A 19,474-nucleotide genomic window follows, 5' to 3' on the forward strand; every position below is an offset into this window, starting at 1 on the left:
CCGAGGGCAGGAAGGGGGGGCCTGCCCTCGGGGTCTGACCGGGCCAAGTCTCGGACAGGAAGGGCCCCCCCTTCCTGCCCTCGGGGTCCGACCGGGCCAAGTTTCGGTGCGGAGGTCCCAGTTAGGCCCTAGAACAAGGTATTAAAATTTCAGGGCGGTAGGACCTTCCTATCTCAAAAACTGTTTTTCCACCACATTCTGAACCATTAGGGTCTTGCAGGCTACACTTCTGAGGGGCTTTGTCCAAATGACACTCCATTTGGGAAAACTTTTTTTCTCTAAGGGCTAGAACTCCAAATCTCGGATATGTCGTACACGGGGCCCCGGGAAATGTGTGTAAACATTTTAGCATCCCTAGCTATCTCGAAAAGGTCGGCAAAGGGGCGTGACCTCCAACAGTACAGTAAATGTACATAAGACAGAGGTTAGTTTCTAGTCCCCATTTTTTGTGGGATGGAGGTGTACATTTGTGGCTAAAGGTGTGTAGACACAGCTGGCCTGTGGCCACGTTTTTGAAGTCGGGGGTCAAAAGGTCAAAAGGAGCCGGCACCACGCCGCTTATGAGATAACAAAAAGTTAATGTGTGTTTCTCTCATAACTTTTTGTCATTATTAAAGAGAGGCCTGATTCTCAGATATGCATGTTGGATGGCTAGGGTGTAGGTTTGGGTAGAACTTCAGACCAAAATCTTGTAAGCGAGCCGCTGGGTGAGGTGCAACAAGATGGAGCACTTGCTGAGTAATTTCTTGTAGGGCCGGTGCGTAAGAGGGCAAACAAGATGTCCTTCAATATCTACGCTTCCAGGCGATTGCAACGGTGCCACACATGAACACATTCAAACATGTTTAATGGTAGTAATTAGCTGTCGAAATTGGAGGCCTTAATCAATAATGACCAGCTATTGATTTGCTTCCCGATAAAAGTTTGTGACAAATGACATGTTATTTAGCATCTACACATTGAGCTGAGTCCAATGACACAAAGCATGACACTCCACGGCCCTACACGGCCCCCTACACTACATGGCCCCTGTATTTTACATGGTACACCTATGGTCTAGGGCATGATCTCTGTGTGGCACAAGGTCGAGCTTGATCTCATTGGACTCAGCTGCTAATGTAGATGCTAAATAACATGTAATTTGTCAGAAAACTCCATCGGGTAGCAAATCTATAGCTGGTTATTATCTATAAAGGCCTCCAAAATCGACAGCTAATTACTACCCTGAAACATAGTCAAATATGGTCATGCATGGCACCGTTGCAATCGCCTCGAAACGTAGATGACAAATGACACCTTGTTTGCCCCGTTACGGGAAGATATTTTCATGGTATATCTTTCTATTTCCTAACCAAGCTCCATTGCCGTCTTTAACCAACGTGGTTTGCCGAGAGTCACGTGACGTTGACGCAGGCCCATTGAAAAGAAAAGGCCCAAAAAACGTAGGCATGTCACATGTTTAAAGCCGTTATTGTAATTAATTAATTTAATATTAAAATATAGGCTATTATATGTATACAATTATTACGTCGTGTAATATTCTATCTATAAGTAGACCATAACTTTTATTCAATTATCGTTATAACATGATCTGTATCTGACCATTGAACATCTTTAACCAAGTTCAGGTATAACCAGACCATATAACAAATATTTATAACATATAAACTAGGCTATACGTATAGCATATCATACATTTGGTTACAGGCCAAATTCGGTATAAATGTTACCCTCTGCTGGCCCACAACTAGATCGTCGCGTCCCTAGCAACCTGACGTCTTTGAAACATGCTAGGGAGACCATAAAACTAACTATCGAACAAAAGATCAGACACATTCACTGACTGAAGATTATGCAAGTAAAAAGTATATTTCTCGCTAGAAATGTTATTAGAAACACGTTTAATGGTCAATCTGTCCTAAAATATTGGATATATATATATATATATATATATATATATATATATGCCTAATGCCTTCAGGGCGGCGCTACTGTTCAATCAGGACAAGAACAATGAGGTACTCCCACTCTTTTATCCCTGCAACCATCAGGTTACTAAATGATGACAAAAGTAAGGAGTAGGTGGAGAGCACACCAGTGTTGCTGGGTGTTTCCGGGGGCAGGGTGGTTGTTACTGACGGGCTGAAATGAATTGTGAGTTAAATGTGTGTGTTGGACTGCCTTTGATATATGTTTTTGTCTACCTCCTATTGCTATTTATTGTATTTATTAAGTAATCTATTATGTGAGACTGGAAACTGTGAACGAAATTGCCCATTTTGGGATAAATAAAGTTTTCTAATCTAATCTAATATATATATATATATATACGTAACCATTTCCCCCAAATGCTGGGAGAACGTATCGACCCCTATTGGTGCTATTCCTCCATTCATTTAGATGGGCGGAAGAAACGTGTATCTCTTCACGCTTTGGTCAGGCATAGCGTGACACTGAACACTCCTTGCGAGGTGGACCAATGTATCTATTTCACGCCTTGGCGTGATACCGGGTTGAACAGACTGTTCTGTGTTTATGTGTGGAAAAATAACATCATTACACGGTTCCATAAAATAACATAATCAGCAAAGACAATGGTTTTATTTCCATGCTTTAAACGGCATTCGGGCTGCTAGTTTCAGCGTCCATAGCAACCATCATAGGCTTAGCCACCATGTTTTTCTGTCGAGACAAAATACGTTTTCAGACAAACGTAATTGAGAATGCCGAATAGTTCTCTGGGAACGTAATTTTCATGAGACAGGGTTGTCCTTTAGGGCTTCGGCCTCCTAATTGATCATTGATCAAAACTCTGCCCAATCCTCACCTTCTCTGACGCAGAGAAACTCGTCCACGCCTTAATCCCCTCCAGGCTTGATTACTGTAACAGCCTTCTCATCGGTACACCCTATAACACCTATGGTCCTTAGATTATTATTTATTTTATTGTGTTATTGCCCTTCGTGTTTTGTTGTAGCACTTTGAGATTATTTTTATGAAAAGTGATTTACAAATAAAATGTATTATTATTATTATTGTAGTAGGCTATATTTGAATGCCCTTTCACATATATGAAACCACCACCACACCATGGTTGGTTTGACGTAGCAGCTAACTTAATCATCCAAGAGAATCTGGTGTTTTGGTGTTGAATAAAGATCTATCAGCACAATATTTTAATAATCTGTTGTGACTAAATTGACATTCAGTAGGCCCTGCTTGCACTTGTATGTTTAAAATCAATATTTTCTATACAATATAGCCATTTGCAATTATACCTGGATGCATATCTTAAATACATTGAATGGATTAAATACTCAATTAATTGCTGCTACTACTCTATTAGCTAGAGACCCTTCAGCCCACAACTTTTGAGTTACTTTAACTTTACCCACCATGTACTGCCTACAGACTGGAATTCATATTTATATTAACTGTTGTGTCCATACATATATATATATATATATATATATATATATATATATATATATATATATATATATATATATATATATATGTGTGTGTGTGTCATTAAGCTCTTAGTGACCACATTTGAATGGCAGGGCAATCATGTATCAGGAGTAGCACCACATTCTAGAAAGACTGAAAATATGTTTTTATTTGAAGAGGGCAGGGGGACTAATTAAAATTTTTTGGCTGCCAGGACCTGGCCCACTCCTTCCCACTGAAAAGAGAACAAATAATATATCAATGAACCGTTTTGTGATGATTGGTCGAACTCCACTTACATAACACACAGTATATACCTACTTTATATTGATTCTCATCTATAAAGGCAATTACAAATCAAGCCCAATCTTTGCACATTTTTGTTCTTGAGCAATACCACACTTTCAAGTCATTTTCTAATAATTCAAGATCTAATAATGTAATAGTGTATGACACATAAGAAAGGGAATGATGAAACCACTTGATAGGAAATCTGGTTGGCAAGTGTGTTTGGTGGAAGAACTACTGTTAAACGTTAAAATAGCAGCAGCTATTTTGCACCAAGATGGTGCAAAATAATATGGTATAATATAGAATACTCGGAAAAGCAATGAAGTGGTTTAAAAAAACCCAGTGAAACAGAAAGAAACCAAATTAAATACATACCAAACTGGGCAAGGCTGCCAATCAACAAGGACTTCTTTAATGCCCTATCAAGGAAAGGAACCATAAATTCATTAGTAAGATAATAAATTCAGGGTTAGCCTATGAGTTTGATAGACAAAATGCATTGACGGTACTATTCCAAAATATTTATGCAAATTACTTGTATACATGAGTAAATTACATTTACAGTATGCACTTAATATGCATGCTCATGATCAATCAGCGAGAATGTCATTCCTACAGTTAATCACGCATGTGTTTTTGCTGGGTCTTTATGGGTCTGTCAAACCTTTCTCATCCTCTCCTTCCCGTAACTCCTTATTTCGAAGGAGTCACGACCAATATGGTAGGGGCAATCTGAAAATATAAAAAACATGTTTTTCACAACAAAACCATCTATGCTTATCCACTGGCAAATATAAAATACCGCAAATATAAAATCAATAACAGTAATTATTAATACTGTATTAATGCTGTAATCGCTGCTATGAATACACAGGAGAATAATTTACAATTCCATAATTATAAATTGTGTAAAGGGTTTGTCAGTGCTCTGATCGTTACAAACTATTTCATCTTACTCTTCGGTAAAGTCTTGTTCCTTTTTTCAAGCCCCTTCTGGCTGTGATGCTCTGTAGGAAAGAAATGTTGAGGTATTCAAACAAAGACTCAAATGGTCATAACCAACATTCTTATTACAGTCCTTTTTCCAAAATAACTACAATAAATGTAATGCTATGGTGAAAAGAATAGTAGTCAATTAGCAATTCGATCTGTACAGACATTCTGAACATACCTTTTCTCCTCCGCTTCCTCTGCACAGTAGAGACCGCTGTTGGAATGGAAAATAAAATATTACTCATTCAGGCAATGATGTTTATTTGTATGACACTTAGTACCTTCTCATGCATGCTTTAATTGAAAAATCCATACCTGGTCCTTCCGTGTCCGGGTGGGCCACCTCCTCTACCTGCAGGGCCCCCTCCTCCACCTGCAGGGCCCCCTCCTCCACCTGCAGGGCCCCCTCCTCCACCTGGAGGGCCACCTCCTCCCCCTCCTCCACCTGCACGGCCCTGTCCTCCACCTCTCCCATGTCCATGTCCATCTAGGTTGACATAAGATAACACTCACTCAAAGTCCAACAGTGGAACTTCAACAGTGCAAGTGTAAATTCAGTTTTAAAAAATATGAAATTAAGACCATACAGATCTATACACATCTATACACATAAATAACCATAAACAAACATGAAAAGAGGTTAGCACTTATACAGCTGACTTAGTATATTGTAATTTGTAGCATAATATATTGGATTATATATGCAGTATATAACAATATATAGGATTAGCCTCTTTAATTGTCATAGATATTCCTGTATGTCTTCACCTGAGTGGTCCCCCTGCCCTCTTCTGGCCCCTCTGCAGTCCCACTTGCAAAAGGGGTCCATCCTGTGCAAGTTTGAAAAGTGTTGCAAAGGGTTATTAAATTGCAAATGGCAACCAAAAAAATTGTAGCAATAGTTCCATGATAAAAATGAATGTGGTGGACAAATAACAAGATGCAGTTAGTATTTTGGTAAACAAAGCAGAGGGTGTGTGGAATTTATAAAAATAAAGAATCATACCTTGACAAATGTACTCATGGATGGAGCCCATTTTTTTGAGGGACTCCTCCGCAAATGTGGCCAAGGTGCAACGAGGTGTGAACACCTTGACCACATGGCTCTTTTTAGTGGCTTTTCCAAGCAGCAGGACAGGTTTATATCCTGCTGCTTGAAGCTTTTCGAGCTGTAAGGAAATCACAGCATGTTAATGTTTTGCCTGTAGTAATCAAAAAAGACCTACTATTCAAAGCAATAGTGATTCAGACAGTTAAAGGTAGAACATAATTAATCTGAATTGTTTACATACCAGGAGGAACATTTCCTGCTTGACAACAGCCATGTTGTGGTTCTTCTTGCGGGAAGACGCCCACTCTTCCCGCTTAGCCTCAAATTTTCTCAAGGCAATTTTGAGGCGTTCCTTTACAGGCTGGACCATTTTGCAGTGGCTGCAAACCTTTTTAGCGCAAGGCAGAATGGTTTTGCAGGAGGGGCATGTTTTACATGTGCTGCCTGGCATATTGAAAGATTACCTAATTTACAAAGACACAGACAAACCGAATAGACAGATAAACAAAACAGATTAGATACACAGATAGTAGATAGATAAGAAAGATTATAGATATAAAATATTAGCATTGGCAGAGAGATAGTTAAGATGTATGATGCTTATTTGAAGCTGCAGGGAGAAAAAAGTAAATCACTAAAAACAAACTATTTTTTACAAACAGCCGACTACATTGTGTAAATTACCTTCTAACATGATGCTGTGTATGGTACTTATCTAAGCCTTTCTCATTGTTCAATTTCAATTACTAACGAACTAGCTAGCCTACCCGAGGGACAGGTGGCGACGTAGGCCTACATTAGCCTATGAAGCAACGCTTTTGTTATCTGTTATTAGCTGTTAATACCTGTTAATATTCTTTGACAACGGCAATATAATTATTTGCACTATCAACTCCATAATCTTAGTATTTCAAGCATTCAACCGTTTTTAAATAGCAGTCAATCATAGTTGAACTTACGTCACACAAACCAGCACCGCAAATTTTCGGTCACTCCAGAGTTGACGTCTTTCTTTCAACCCGGTGTCACGCGATTGCGTGCTCCTGCGCACGACCGTGTGCGTGTGTGTGTGTGTGTTTGTGTGTGTCTGTGCGTGTGCGTGCGTGTGTGTGTGTGTGTGTATAACACGCTATTTTATGTTGAAATGCGACGTAATCCAGTGTTCACGAAAAGCACACTGTCAACGTATGCTTTTGGCGACTGGGTTGGCTCTCAGATATACGTGTTTCTAACAAGATGATATCATTAAAAGTTGCATAAAGTAACAGTTTAATAACACAAACGCAGGAAGCACGTGAGCTGCTAGTTTAGCGAAAGCAACCTGACGTCGTTGAAACATGCGACCGAGCCGATCAAATCCTAATAACTATAAAACTAAAGATCAGACACAATCACTGACTAAAGATTATGCAAGTAAAAAGTATATTTCTCGCTAGAAATGTTATTAGAAACACGTTTAACGGTGAATCGGTCCTAAAATATTGCATTTCCCATTCAGATAATAAAGATTAATAAAGATCATACACATTCACTGACTGAAGATTATGTAAGGAAAATGTACATTTCTCGCTAGAAAAGTCATTAGAAACGCGTTTAATGGTGTATCTGTCCTAAAATATTGCATTTCCCATTCAGATAATAAAGATTAATAAAGATCATACACATTCACTGACTGAAGATTATGTAAGGAAAATGTACATTTCTCGCTAGAAATGTCATTAGAAACACGTTTAATGGTGTATCTGTCCTAAAATATTGCATTTCCCATTCAGATAATAAAGATTAATATAAGCTACGCCGTGTTCCGGAGCCGCGGGGGATTCTGGGAATTGGGGTTCTCAGTTGACAAATGGGGCTTTTGTTAACTTGTTTTGTTGTTAGGATACAAACGTGTCTCCCCCCCTCAACAAACGTGTCCCCCCCCCCCCCCCCTTCAACTAACGTGTGTCCCCCCCCCTACAATCGTGTGTCGTCGTCCCCCTCAACAAACGTGTCTCCCCCCCCCCCCCCCCCCCTCCCCGGTCAACAACAGTCTCCCCACACCCCCCCTAAACAATCGTGTCCCAAACCCCGAAACCCGCCTCCACAGCGGCACACGTGGATACTGTAGGTATAACACGCTATTTTTTACGTTGAAATGCTACGTATCCAGTGTTCATGGAAACGTGCACCGTCAACGTTTTTTCTTGGCGACTGGGTTGCTGGGTTGGTGTGTCCCCCCCCCCCCCCCCCCCTACAATCGTGTGTCCCCCCCCCCCAACAAACGTGTCTCCCCCCCCCCCCCCCTCCCCGGTCAACAACAGTCTCCCCCCCCCCCCTAAACAATCGTGTCCCAAACCCCGAAACCCGCCTCCACAGCGGCACACGTGGATACTGTAGGTATAACACGCTATTTTTTACGTTGAAATGCTACGTATCCAGTGTTCATGGAAACGTGCACTGTCAACGTTTTTTCTTGGCGACTGGGTTGCTGGGTTGGTGACACAAACCAGCACCGCAAACTTTCTCTCCCGCTTGAGATGACGTGTTTCTTTATAGTGTAACGACCTCGCCGGTGACATAATCATGTCGAGTCATTAGTTGAAGGTAGTTTTAATGGACCAAAAACCAGGTCACTGAAACCCGTAACATTGTAACAACATTGAAACCAACAGCTGAAAACCGGACCCAAACAAACCCCGGTTACCCCGGCAACACGGTCTCAATCGCGTGCAGGCCCCCACCCTCCTGTTCTTCCAAGGCCCTCCCCCAGCTGACCTAATGATTCGCCCCACACGCTGTTTGACAAGAATAACATTACAATACATGCACATAGAACAACTGGCATAACGGACAACGAAATATAATGTAACACATAACACACAAACTATTTAACTGTCCCAGGGTCGCTACAATAAATTCATGGGTCTGATTCGCCGATTTCCCATGCTGATATCCCGAAAGATTCTCGGGCATCTTCGACAATTTGGCTATAGATTACACGCTATTACACGCTAAATAATATAATTATAGCCTAATTATATATATAGGTTTTGGCATAAACATAACTAGGGTGCACTGTACTATCTGCGCACACCCTTTCTGAAGCCTCTCTCTCGCTCTCTCTCTCTCTCTGTCCCTCCCGCTCTCTCTTTCTCTCTCTCTCGTAGCGTTTTGTGGAGAACGTTAATTGTCTTAGAACACTCCCATTCAGAATGCATTGGTTTACATTTCGTTTTGTGTAACACGCAAAAAGTCGGACTATCGTGCTCGGGAACACGCTTCAATAGATTAACGTTCGTGCGCAGGAGCACGCAATGGCGTGATACCGGGTTGCGGGGGGACCTAGTGAATGACCTCCAGAGAGCTGGGACCAAAGAAACAAAAGCTACCATCACTAACACACTACGCCGCCAGGGACTTAAATCCTGCAGTGCCAGACGTGTCCCCCTGCTAAAGCCAGTGCATGTCCGGGCCCGTTTGAAGTTTGCTAGAGAGCATTTGGATGATCCAGAACAGGATTGGGAGAATGTCATATGGTCAGATGAAACCAAAATAGAATTTTTTGGTAAAAACTCAACTTGTCGTGTTTGGAGGAGAAAGAATGCTGAGTTGCATCCAAAGAACACCATACCTACAGTGAAGCATGGGGGTGGAAACATCACGCTTTGGGGCTGTTTTTCTGCCAAGGGACCAGGACGTCTGATCCGTATGACGGAAAGAATGAATGGGGCCATGTATCGTGAGATTTTGAGTGAAAACCTCCTTCCATCAGCAAGGGCACTGAAGATGAAACGTGGCTTGGTCTTTCAGAATGACAATGACCCCAAACACAGCGCCCGGGCAACGAAGGAGTGGCTTCGTAAGAAGCATTTCAAGGTCCTGGACTGGCCTAGCCAGTCTCCAGATCTCAACCCCATAGAAAATCTTTGGAGGGAGTTGAAAGTCTGTGTGGCCCCAAAACATCACTGCTCTAGAGGAGATCTGCATGGAGGAATGGGCCAAAATACCAGCAGCAGTGTGTGAAAACCTTGTAAAGACTTACAGAAAACGTTTGACCTCTGTCATTGCCAACAAAGGCCATGTAACAAAGTATTGAGATGTCCTTTTGTTACTGACCAAATACTTATTTTCCACCATCATTTGCAAATAAATTCTTTAAAAATCAGACAATGTGATTTTCTAGATTTTTTTTTTTCATTTTGTCTCTCATAGCTGAGGTATACCTATGATGAAAATTACAGGCCTCTCTCATCTTTTTAAGTGGGAGAACTTGCACAATTGGTGGCTGACTAAATACTTTTTTGCCCCACTGTACATGGTGCCGTAGGGAATGTGGGTGGTGCCCATGTTGATTAGTGCATTGCTGAAATTTTCAGTGTGCACCAGCACGTGCACGGGACAAGCCCATAAGAAGAAGCCTAGACCGCTAGGCCTTCAATCATAGAACTAGAGTTATAATAACATAACTATCGATTTTGCCATCAGTATTTGTGTATGCTATAGCAGAATAAGAAATGCATGATGACACTGTAGCTAGCAATAGCTCACTTTATACTGTAGCTGGCATTAGCTCATCATGACACTGTAGCTAGAATTTGGACTAGAAGACACTGAAGCTAGCATTAGCTCACTTTACACTGTAGCTAGCATTAGCTCATTATGACACTGTAACTGGCATTAGCTCATGATGCCACTGTAGCTAGCAGTAGCTCATGATGACACTAGATGGCATTAGCTCATGATGACACTGTAGCTAGCATTAGCTCATGTTAACACTGTAGCTAGCATTAACTCACTTTACGCTGTAGCTGGCATAAGCTCATGATGACACTAGCTGGCATTAGCTCACAATGACACTAGCTGGTATTAGCTCACTTTACACTGTAGCTGGCATTAGCTAATGATAACACTGTAGCTAGCATTAGCTAATGATGACACTTTAGCTGGCATTAGCTCACGATGACACTAGCTGGAATACCTCACTTTACACTGTAGCTGGCATTAGCTCATGATGACACTATGCAAACACACACCAGTGTGATAGTGTTGATGTTCGGTGCACATTTCTCCAAGTGCATCAACAGTGCAGCACGCACCTCGGCACCGCTGATGTTAACATCTTTGGGGAAACATCTTTTGGGAAACACTGGATATGCCATGAAACAGCCTCGCTATAGGCCTTTCTTCTGCTAATAGTTCACAACACTGCAGTTCATATACATATATATACAATAGTAGCTTGCTTTAATATACAATAGTGCTTGTGTACACAGAGAGAACCATGAAGTACCAGACTAATGAAGAAGGCTGTGCTAATGTGTCTTTGTGAAATAGAGAGAAAGAGAGAGAGAGAGAGAGGAGAGGAGCTCTATATCTAAATAATATATTATACATAGATATCTATATCATATAATATATATGTAGCCCTCTCACTCAATTCTGTTTTGAATAAATTACTTTTATAGAATGTCCCTTTAACATATTTCAGTTACTGCATGGGTTGTGAAATGGTGAGAGCTACGAAACATATTTTCTGGATGGTGTACAATAAACACAATTTAAGGATGACTCTGGCTAAGATACCAAGAGGCCTGGTTAGTTTATTAATGTAACTATACTGGTAATGAGCATTAATTTCCCATGCAGTGTATTTCAACTGTTACTATAGCTTATTCAAGATGAAACAATACAAACAACATGAAAAAAACATTAGAAAGACAAGATTTGAAAGCAATATTAGACCATTTTATTTCTAAACAATATAACTCAGCTCTTTTTCCCGTTCTTTTAGATTGACTCATGAACACATGAAAAACAACTTAAAACCCTAAATACTAATACCCCGGGGTTTTTGAAAGGTTCAGTTACTGGTACCAGTGTTGGCGCGCTTGTTTGAGCTCATACAGAAATCCTCTTCAAAAGAAAAGTCTATACTCACACCCGAATCAGGACAAAAAGACACGGTAAACTCCTTGAAAAACCACCTCTTCCAAGAAGCAGCAACACGATCAGGAAACCGTCTCAATGCTCGGTCCAACACCAACTCCTTGGCAGCAGCACGTGGCAAAGTCCGTCCTTGTCCTGGCCTCTCCCGTACACGCAGTTGGTTATGCTAACCGCTAGAAAAACAGTCCCGTCCTGCGTCAGCCCCTTAGCAAAAAGCCGCCCTTCTAAAGCACGCTCGTTTACACTTTTAACAAAATAAACAAAAACTCGCGCAAACGCCCGGTTGCAAACGGTAAATAGTATAACTGTTCTTCAAGTTAACTTTAAGCTTTCTCCGACATAACGTAGTCTCTTCAGCTTCTTCTTCCAGCTTCTTTTTTCTCCCATTCCCAGACTTTTTGTTATACCCCGCCCCTCCGACAATCCGACAGGTTAATCCCCAATGACAGATAAAATGATTGATACCTGCTGTGGCAACCCGTCTCCCCAAGTGTCAGATACACGGTAGGAATAACGCGGAATGCAAGGGTTAAGCCGCAGTCGGCGTTTATTTCAACAGAATAAATAGTCTGCGTCCTCGTGCTAGGGTCTCCGTGAGCCTCAAGATCGCCGGCGTGGTGCGGAATCCCTCCGTGTCGCTTCGCCCTTCTCCCGGTCTAGCGAGTACTCCCTCCGTGTCACTTGCCCGGCGCGGTGCGGAATCCCTCCGTGTCGCTTCGCCCTGGTGCGTACTCCCTCCGCGTCACTCGCCGTTCGCCCGGTCTGGTGCTTACTCCCTCTGTGTCACTCTCCCTGTGGTGCGGACTCTCTCCGTGGCACTCTCTCGTTCGCCCGGTCTGGTGCGCCTTTTAAGCCCGGCTCCTGGTCCTTTCCCTTCCTCCGGCCAGGTGTCCCCGATTGCGCTGATTGGGGGGAGAGACGTGGTGCTCTCTGTCGCCGGCTGGAGGGTGGTGACGGTAAACCCCCGTCTACTGCGTGTCCTCGGACCCGCCCGGTCCGAGGTCCGGCGGCGGGATGCCACACTCCTCCACCGCTTGCTCAGGCCCCTGGTCGTCGGTGAAACCCGCTCAGGCAGGCATCCAGGCGTGACAGGGCGTCGGCGTTCTTGGCTCCGGCCATCCACTGCCGGGGGCGTGGTCGGTGACCAGGATGACCTCCGTCCCTAGGAGATAATACCTGATGTTCTGGAGGGCCGGGAACCACCGCGTCACTCGAGCGTTGGTGTCCTTGGCTCCGACCATCCACTTCAGGGGGGCGTGGTTGGTGACCAGGATGACCTCCCTCCCTAGGAGATAATACCTGATGTTTCGGAGGGCCCGGAACCACCGCGTCACTCGTGCGTTGGTGTCCCTGGCTCCGGCCATCCGCTTCAGGGGGGCGTGGTCGGTGACCAGGATGACCTCCCTCCGCCCTCCAGCGGCTCTGGGCTTGATAGGCACACTCGTGGTCCACTGTGATTCGCTGCAGCGGCTTGGCGGTCGACGCCTTCTTGGAGCCGGGGTCCTTGGTCACCTCCTCCATCAGGTCGTCGTCGTCGTTGTGGCCCGTGGGTCCAGTGGGGACCAGGTGGTCGTCAGAGCTCTTGTCGGGATCTGGAAGCTTCACAGGTTTACCTGTCTCCGGGAGGTCGTCCCCATCCATGTCCAGCGTGATGGCGGCTTCATTGGGGATCGACCCGGGCAGGTGGTCGTCCTCAGCTTCTTTAGCGGAGTCCCTTGCTTCGACTGACGTCTCTGCCGCTTCCGTCTATGCCTCTGCCTCCGGCTCGGTGTCGACGTCGGCCTCGAGGTCTGGCTCCAAGTCGGCCTCGAGCAGCGCCACGGCCCCTGGTTCCGGTGAGGCCGCTGGCTCAGCCTCCGCCTCAGGCTCCGTCTCCACCACAGGCTGGGTCTCGACTGACGTCTCATCGGCCTGGATTGAGGCCTCTGTCGTGGGCTCGGTGTCGATGTCGGTCTCTGGATTGGCCTCGAGCTCTGGCTCCGAGTCGGCCTCGAGCAGCGCCACGGCCTCTGGTTCCGGTGAGGCCGCGGGCTCAGCCTCCTCTGTTCGCCCTCCGGGGGACGACGGAGGCCTGGTGGCCCCGTAGGCCTGTTGAGCTCCCCTCACCCCTCTGCGGGGTGGTTCTCTCCGGCTCCGGAGTTCACGCGCCGGTTCCTGTAGCCGGGGGAGGTCGGGCAATCCTTCCCGATTAGCAGCGGCACCGGTAGGTGGGGTACGATCCCTGCCTGCGTCGTGAATACCCCGTGCGGGGTCCGGATGACAACGTGGCAGGTCTCGAACGTCCGGGTGTCCCCGTGCATGCAGGTCACCTCTAAGGGTGCGCCCTCCTTCCCGCCCGCCAAGTCGGGGCGGAGGAGAGTGACCACGCTGCCGGTATCCACGAGGGCCTGCGTGCCCCGGTTCATTACCCGCGCCGGTATGGTCGGGCTTCCTGTTTTCCCCTGTGCCCAGCAGGTCGCTCGCATGCATGGCTGCGTCTGCTGCCGGCGTGGCTCGTCTCGTGGCCCCGTGTCCCGCGGCCCCGCCTCCCGCGGCCTCATCTTGGGCGGCGTCGTCTCTGGCGGCGTCGTCTCTGGCTGCATCGGGGGGGCGGTCACGGCAGTGAGTTCGGTGCGCCGTAGTACGGCCTCGTAGAGCAGGGCCAGACTCTCCGTGGTCTCCCACTGCTGCTGCTGGGCGGGCGTCGCCGCGGTCCCATCCGGGTTCTGCATGCCGGCTGAAGGGGGCTTCCTCACAAAACCGGCCCGTAGCGCGGTCGATTTGCCTGCATTCTCCACCATATGCGGCAACCCGTCTCCCCAAGTGTCAGATACCCGGTAGGAATAACGCGGAAAGCAAGGGTTAAGCCGCAGTCGGCGTTTATTTCAACAGAATAAATAGTCTGCGTCCTCGTGCTAGGGTCTCCGTGAGCCTCTAGATCGCCGGCGTGGTGCGGAATCCCTCCGTGTCGCTTCGCCCTTCTCCCGGTCTAGCGAGTACTCCCTCCGTGTCACTTGCCCGGCGCGGTGCGGAATCCCTCCGTGTCGCTTCGCCCTGGTGCGTACTCCCTCCGCGTCACTCGCCGTTCGCCCGGTCTGGTGCTTACTCCCTCCGTGTCACTCTCCCTGTGGTGCGGACTCTCTCCGTGGCACTCTCTCGTCCGCCCGGTCTGGTGCGCCTTTTAAGCCCGGCTCCTGGTCCTTTCCCTTCCTCCGGCCAGGTGTCCCCGATTGCGCTGATTGGGGGGAGTGACGTGGTGCTCTCTGTTGCCGGCTGGAGGGTGGGGACGGTAAACCCCCGTCTACTGCGTGTCCTCGGACCCGCCCGGTCCGAGGTCCGGCGGCGGGATGCCACACTGCCTAAACAAATCCAAACCCATAAAAATAAACTGAGGGGTTCAAGGGCTCTTTAAAACATAGGCCGTTTTTTATATTTAACACAAACATCCCCAAATTAACCAGATATATGTCAACAGTATCAGTACAACTTCAGGCCCACATTAGTGACTATTTAGCATAAATTGTACATGTAGGAAAACCCCATTTAATCAAATTAGAAGGGCGCTACATATATTATCACGGTTAGGATGGAATTATAAACTATAGTGATATGTCAATTAAATATCATTTGTCTTACAACCTGGTGCATTAATGAAGTCAAATAGCACTATAGACCACCATCTAGAGTTCTACATTTCCGCCTGGACATTAAAGTATTATAACTTGTGCAGCATTGCACTCTCTCTCCCTACAAGCCTTAAACTTGGCATGACTCATTCCCATAGATAGGGGTACTGATTTATAGAGGTTTTGGGATACTATGTTATGTTTCCAAGCTGATATTCACTTTGAAAACTGGTTCTCTTTAGGCGGAGATTGTTTTTTTCATGTTCTAGTTCTGTTTTCTCTTAAACTGTACAATAAATGTTCACTTCAGAAGTCATCCCATGAGTGTTAGCTTTCATTTGATACCATTTTCATGCATATGGTCTTTGGGGTTGTGGAGATATTCAACATTTATTGTTGGCATGTCGTATTGAGAAGGAAACCAAAAAATTGGACTGAAATTGCTTGTAAAAGTCACAAAAATAATTTTTCAGCTTGACAACAACCTCACCATCTTGCCTATGGGTGTTTTCTTTTCCAGAAATATTTTTATTACAGTTCAAACAACATAAAATACAGTCTGTCATACTCATACACTATGAAGTACAATCTTACATTACTGCAATAACGCAACAAAAAAAAATTAAAAAAAAGAAAAAATAATGCTTCTTCTGTTTTAAAAAGTGGTAATCTTTACAATGTTGAGTAAACATAACTCAATACTGTACATGCAAAATACATGTTTTAAAACAAAAATAAATTCTGCTAGCCTAGAAACTGCATTAGCCACATTTTCAAAATTAATCATTTTCTTGATCCTCTGTTAAATCTAAATTTTTAACGTAGTTCATGAACGGTCTCCAGATATTTTCAAATTGTTGCTGTTTAGCTTTCAATATGTAAGTTATCCTTTCTAAAGGGAGACATGACAACAACCGTCTGATCCATTGGGTTGTGTTTGGTTTATTATCCTTTTTCCATAACATTGCAATACATGTTTTGGCATACAGCAAGCCGAGGTTTATGAATGCTCGTTTATCTTTACTATAGTTGTGTTTTTCTGGGTATAAGCCTAACAGAAAAAGCTTTGGGTCTAGTAAAATTGGTTTTGAAATGATCTCAAGTACATCTCGTACCTCTTCCCTGAACGTTTGGATTTATCTACAGTGCCATATACAATGAAACAATGTTCCTTTAAATTCCAGACATTTTGTGCAAATGTCAGGGATGCTTTTGTTTCCTGTTGATTTAAATCAACAGGTGTCACATATGTCCTCATTAACCATTTATACTGTATCAGTTTAAGACGTACATTTATAGACTTAGTGTGAGCACCAGCACAAGCTACAATCCAATCTTGATCGGAAAGATGCAAATTTTCCCTCCAGGCCTTCAATTTATACTGTGAACTTTCAGGTGAGTAAGACGTCATCAATTTGTAATACTCTGATATAATACCCTTTTTCAAACTGTATTTTGTCATAATTTTTTCCAAATTTGAGTGTAGTGGTGTAGTAAGTGCATTGTCTTGATTTGCTTTAACAAAGCTTCTTAGTTGTAGGTACTTGAAAATTTGTTTTCTATCAAGATTAAATTAAGACCTCAACTCATCAAAATACATCATGACACCCAAATCTGTCAAATAAAGATCTTTAAGCATTTTGAGTCCCTTAGAGTTCCATAAATGAAATGTTGCATCCGATCTACCTGGTACAAAGGACTGGTTACCCCATATTGGACTAAATAATGATATGATTGTGGTTCTTTGAAATATTTTTCTACACCATACCATATCTTTATCATATGTTATACAATTGTTTTTTTTGTTTGTGTCCGTAGTTTTTTTTCCTGTGTCTGAGTATATGTGTCAGGGAAGAGGTACTTTCAGACCTTCGGATCCTCCATTTCGCTCCAATGAGGGGTATCATTTGTTGAAAAATAGAACATAATAGACCTCAGCTGCACACCCCACTAGTACCATAGTCAATTTAGACATTTTAATCCCCCTCGATCAAATGGTAAATATAACAAAGACAAACAAATTCTCGCCCTTCTATTGTTCCATATGAATCCAACAAATATATATATATATTTTCGACAATATTGAAATTGTTGCAAACAAAAATTCCTCAAAAATAAGAGGAGATATTTCTTTCAAAACTAAAGGTTGTAGTAAGACCATATAGAGGCCATGCCTTTATGGAGCAAGTTGTGGAGCTCTAGGTTCAACAATGGCGACGCTATTGAAATTGTTGCTAAAATAAATCCCTTAAAAATTAGAGGAGATATATTTTTCAAAACTAAAGATTGTAGTAAGACCATATAGGGGCCATGCCTATATGTAACAAGTCTTGGAGCTTTAAATTGCACAATGGCGACGCTATTGAAATGTGACCATTGTGGTCGTTTTCAGTTTTGCAATTTGCAGACGGTCCCTAAGCTCGCAGCTGAAAGCCGACAGCTCATAGAAGCCAATGCAATTCACCGTTCTCTAAAGACGGCTCGTTTGGACGAAAACAAGGTTGTAGCTGGTTCTCTAGGTTACTACATTTAGCTAAAGGTGTAATTTGTGTCGCAACGATGTTTCAGCGATAATCTATTGAACCGCAAACTCTGAATCTGCCAATTTCTTTCCAACTTGACGGAAGTCCGGCACATTCGAACAACATGCGACAAAAACATGCGAAAGAAGGCAGATCTACTTTGTAAACAGCCAACTTATATACAACTCCTATGAAATGTGGTGCTTTACTGCAAACGACTGTATCAGTGTGTGTTATCATTATCAGTAATATAGTCGAGTTAGTCTTACCTCCAGGCAAATGCGTTAAGCGCTGTTAGTTGCAGACATCCGGTGTTTCAGTTCAACTCATGACCGTGTTAACTGGTGACCATCAGCCGAATGCGTCGCTTGTTGTCGTGGCTATGCCAGCTGTTGGAAATCGGAACCAGACACGTAGCTGTCCTTGCGAATACCTCTTTGATTTGTTTTTCAATAAAATGTCAAAAACATTCCCATCTCATTCGTATTTAGACTGTAATTCGAAGAAACTTTTCACGTACAACTGTTTTAAGCCAAAATAAATTGGAAATTAATGTTGAAAATATGATATATTACGGGATTCGAACTCATACCATTGTGGTAAAAAAGTATAACAAACTACAATTCCATTCCATTGTGCCGTTGACCCACAGGGTATTTCTCCACCGTAGCAGTAAAAATCACAAATTCTTCCTGAAAACAGGAAAGGCAGCCAGATCAACTTGTGACCCTACTATCGATGTAGTAAAGACCATGCATTGGTCGCGTTTCCAAAAATAAGACGCCTTTACATTCAGTTAATCAAAACCTAACGTTGTGTTTCCCTCCACTGATTGAAACTAGCCAATAACACTGTTATGCGCTCATTCTATCATTTCGGTCGCCTGATGTGTTGTCGTCTTACTGGATCGTCTCTGTAAGCAAAGCAGCGACTTCGGAAATCAATGTGACGCAAGGCGATAGCACTTTGAGACACAAAGTTTATTCAGATCAACAAAACATACATTACGGGATTCAAACTCATACCATTGTGGGGGGAAAATATAACAAACTACAATTCCATTCCATTGTGCCGTTGACCCACAGGGTAATTCTCTGCCGTAATAGTAAAAATCACACATTCTTCCTGGAATCAAGAAAGGCAGCCAGAGCAACTCGTGATCCTACTATCCATGTAGTTAAGACCATGCATTGGTCGAGTTTCCAAAAATAAGACGCCCTTCCAGTTAATCAAAACCTAATGTTGTGTTTCCCTCCACTGCTTGAAAATAGCCAAAAACACTGTTTGCGCTCATTCTATCATTTCGGTCGCCTGATGTGGTGTAGTTGTCCCCTTTTAATGGATCGTCTCTGTAAGCAAACCAGCGACTTCGGAAACCAATGTGACGTAAGTCACATTGCGTCACATTGACGCCTTTAACTGGATGTAAAGGCGTCTTATTTTTGGAAACGCGACCAATTCATGGTCGTAACTCTACATGGATAGTATAGTGGGGTCGTATAAGGCTCAGTCATTTCAAATTCGTGTTAAAGTTTGGTTTTCACTTCCAAGTTGAAGTTTAGGGTCTACAGAAAAATTTGAGTCCGAGTGTCAAACACACAGATGAAAAATGGCCTCTAGGGGGCGCCGCAAAA

The 19,474-nt window shown here is 43.8% G+C and overlaps 1 long non-coding RNA gene across 1 annotated transcript; it reads right to left on the reverse strand.

Moving 5' to 3' along the window:
• Positions 1-5,184: 5,184 nt before the first annotated feature.
• LOC307071628 lies at positions 5,185-6,765 on the reverse strand. Its single transcript, XR_013811630.1, has 4 exons — positions 6,027-6,765; positions 5,741-5,903; positions 5,503-5,564; positions 5,185-5,221 (listed from the first exon to the last, which is right to left on the reverse strand). It is a non-coding gene; the product is annotated as an uncharacterized lncRNA (long non-coding RNA).
• Between the last annotated feature and the right edge of the window lie 12,709 nt (positions 6,766-19,474).

The sequence above is a fragment of the Pollachius pollachius genome, assembly GCF_949987615.1.
Source record: "Pollachius pollachius genome assembly, chromosome: 2".
NCBI lineage: Eukaryota > Metazoa > Chordata > Actinopteri > Gadiformes > Gadidae > Pollachius > Pollachius pollachius.